This window comes from Acinonyx jubatus, chromosome E1 (genome assembly GCF_027475565.1).
Source record: "Acinonyx jubatus isolate Ajub_Pintada_27869175 chromosome E1, VMU_Ajub_asm_v1.0, whole genome shotgun sequence".
Classification (NCBI taxonomy): Eukaryota; Metazoa; Chordata; class Mammalia; order Carnivora; family Felidae; genus Acinonyx; species Acinonyx jubatus.
In genome coordinates, this window is record NC_069397.1 from 579351 (window position 1) to 582477 (window position 3127).

A 3127-nucleotide genomic window follows, 5' to 3' on the forward strand; every position below is an offset into this window, starting at 1 on the left:
CTGTCTCTCTCTGTCTCAAAAATAAATAAAAACATTAAAAAAAATTTTTAATCAGTTTTATTGAGACAAAATCAACACCCTCTTAAGAGGGTGCTAATTCTGTTAGCAAAGTAATACTTGTGCAGAGAGTAAATGGTGGGAAAGATGCCTTCACCACCCCCCCCCCCACCCCTGCCAGGAGGCCTCCTCACGGTCCCTTTTCCGTGGATTCCCTTTGCATTTGCCCGTATCTCTAGTTGGCCTTGTTTTACCTTTCTTTCTCGATTTTCCCTTTGGATGCATCCACGGATTTCCCACAGTGGGGGTGGGGGCCGGGCTGTCCCACTCTGTGGCCCCCACACGTCCCCCCCGTGTGGTCACCTCTCGAGCGTGGGTTTAAGTCACCGTGAGAGTCTCTGCGAGTCTGACTCAAAACATTCCCCGGCTGAATTCTCTTCTTCCCCAGACCTGCCATGGTGACTTCGGAAGCGTTCACAAGTTCTGTGAGTCCACGTCCATCAAGAAGGGAAACTGATCCCTGCCCTACTGAATACGGTGACTGGATTCCAGGGAACAGACGCGGAGGCCGTGCTGTGTTGCTGCTGGGGCTGGGGCATAAAGGCCACGTGGCTTCTCAGCGTGTCTGTGCAGCCCGGGGCCACCACGTAAGGAGTCTGGCCACTCTTGAAGGCACCACACTCGGGAGATCGTGGGCAGATACTGGGGCAGGGAGGGAGGGATGTCCAGACCCCTGCTGTCCAGCCCCAGCTCCCGGGATCTTCGAGGGGCCCCGGCCCCAACCACCAAGTGAGACACACGTGGCCGAGCCCAGTCAACTGCTAGAACCACGCGCGTTAATAATAATAATGTGATTGTTGTTGTTTTGTGCTCTACGTCTGGGCTGGTTCCGCAGTCGGTAATGGGAACGTTGATCTGGTCGCCTCACTGAGGGCAACTTTATCCTTCCAGACCAAAGCCTGGGAAACATTTTTGACCCCATCTTTCTGCACACGTCACCACTAGTATGTCACGGAATACTTGGGCTCGTCCTTCAAGTCCACCCCAAACCCAGCCACCTCGCAGGGCCTGCAGGGCCGACAGCTGGTCCGAGCCCCATCGCGTCCTGCCCCGGAGCACGGCAGTGGCCTCCTACCTGTACCAGTGTCTTGCTCCCTCCTTCCCTGGCTTATTCTCAACACAGCACGTGACATTTCCTGCCGACAGGTAAGTCAGGGCAACCCCCCCTCTCCCTGCAGCAGCTGAGTCCCTGTCCCTCGGAGTGGAAGCCTGTCCTGGCCCCTCCTACCCTGTGACATCATCCCCTGCCCCCCCTTCTGTCCCGCCCCCTCCTCCTAGAACACACTGTACCTCAGGCCCTTTGCACAAGCCATGCTCGTCATCTATTTCCTGGAACCAATAATTACGGCTGGCGTTGTACTTGCCCAGTGCTCCACGAACCATTCGCTAATTTCCCAAGTGCTTCAGCGTTTCTGGTGCTGGTTTCCATGCCACAGGCATGTCGTTTTCTCCCATCCTTTGGGTGGTCTGTCTCCAACAGCGGTCACCCCGGCATTTCCTGTCGGTGCCCGGCTGTGTGGAGCCCGTGAGTCCCCTCCCACAGCCCTGTGCTCTGTGCACTTGCTCACGCGGTGGGCACACAGCCAGAGCGCGTGTGAGATGTGCATTCCGCTCCCCTGCCTCCCTGGTCACCTGGTCTGAGCTAGTCGGAGCGCTCGGTCCGTAGCTGGCTCTCACACACGATGGCGGCGGGGGCTCTCTCACTCGCAGTGGGGACCGCTCCCCTCGCTGTGTGGTGACTATTGAGACACTGGCTGCCACTCTGGTCTTCAGAGCGGGTTTCTCCCTGCATATCTTACAATTTTTTTTAAACATTTATTTCTTCTTGAGAGGGCCTAACATCGGTACTTCTCTGACCGAATTCTTCAAGGGATCTTGGCGTCCATGCTCTTTTCCTGTCCCTGCACGTGTCTCTCCTCTGGGTCCTCTTTGCTGGCCGTGGGTGGGGGGGTCTCTATCTTCAAGCTGACCCCTGGTGCTCTCGGCCGTGCACTCTTGTCTGATCCCGACCTCCTGGGCAGGTGAGGGAGGCCGGGGGCTTGTCTGTGGGGGGAGGGCCTGCACAGGTGACCTCAGAGCTGGGACCCTCTGCCCCGGGGCCATGGGGGGCCGGCAAGGCTGCTGGAGGCAGGAGGAAGTAGACACAGCCTTTATCCCGATTTTAGGGCCAGGCCTCCTCGAACGTTCCCGCCTCCTGCGGATCCTGGCCTCCCTTCTCCGGACCTCGGGCTCTACAGGCCGGTCCTCAGGCCTCTGCGTCCTCCAGGCACCCGCGGGACTCACTCGTCCACACCGTGCCTTCAGCCATCGTTCCCTCCAGGTGTGCACACGCGTGTTCACTTCTTCACCGCGTCCTGGTGACGCTTTGCAGGCGGAGTGGGCAGCCGGCCACGTTTGCTCACACCTGGGTTGCCTTTAATTTCCAGAATTTGTGTTGCTCAATGAGAAGGGAGGGAACTGGGACACACAGTCCGCGTGCAGGACGTGGACCCTCACTCAGGGCACGTCCTTCCCCGGGGGGCCCGCACCTCCCACCCCTACACGCGCCTGGCGCCCACCCTGCGGGGTCTAGGAAGTAGGGGATGGGAACAGGTGGTGCCCCCGCTGAGGGTCTGGGAAGTCGGGGGGGGGGTGAGGACAAGGTGATGCCCCCCCTGCAGGATCTAGGAAGTTGGGGGGGTGAGGACAGGTGGTGCTTCTTGGAGCCACGTGTGTCGTGAGAATGCTGGAGGGCAGGGCTCACACACACTAGTATAATTTTGGGGTGTCCTTGCCTAGAGGCACTGGGGGTGCAGTCTAACTGCCCTGAAGCAAGAGGCAGGCTTCCGGGGCCTTCTGGGAAGTGCGCCCACCCGGAGGGGAGAAGGGCATTCCCTCTGGTCTCGGACCCCCTGGTCGGGCGCACAGCAATGACACGCGGGGCGCCCAGCTCAGCCTGGAGTTTTTCCTCTCCCCGCACGAACCCGTCTCTCTGCAAACGGCCGTTCTGCGCCCCCTCGCCCCCCTTCTAAAGTGTTCTACCCACTCCTGCCCGGATGCTTCTTTTTCAACACCGAAGACCCTGTTACGT

At 59.2% G+C, this 3127-nt stretch overlaps 1 long non-coding RNA gene across 1 annotated transcript; it reads left to right on the plus strand.

The window, feature by feature from the left end:
• Positions 1-267: 267 nt before the first annotated feature.
• LOC106980129 (uncharacterized) lies at positions 268-2488 on the plus strand. Its single transcript, XR_001431032.3, has 3 exons — positions 268-644; positions 949-1203; positions 2223-2488. It is a non-coding gene; the product is annotated as an uncharacterized LOC106980129 (long non-coding RNA).
• The last annotated feature ends 639 nt before the right edge of the window (positions 2489-3127 follow it).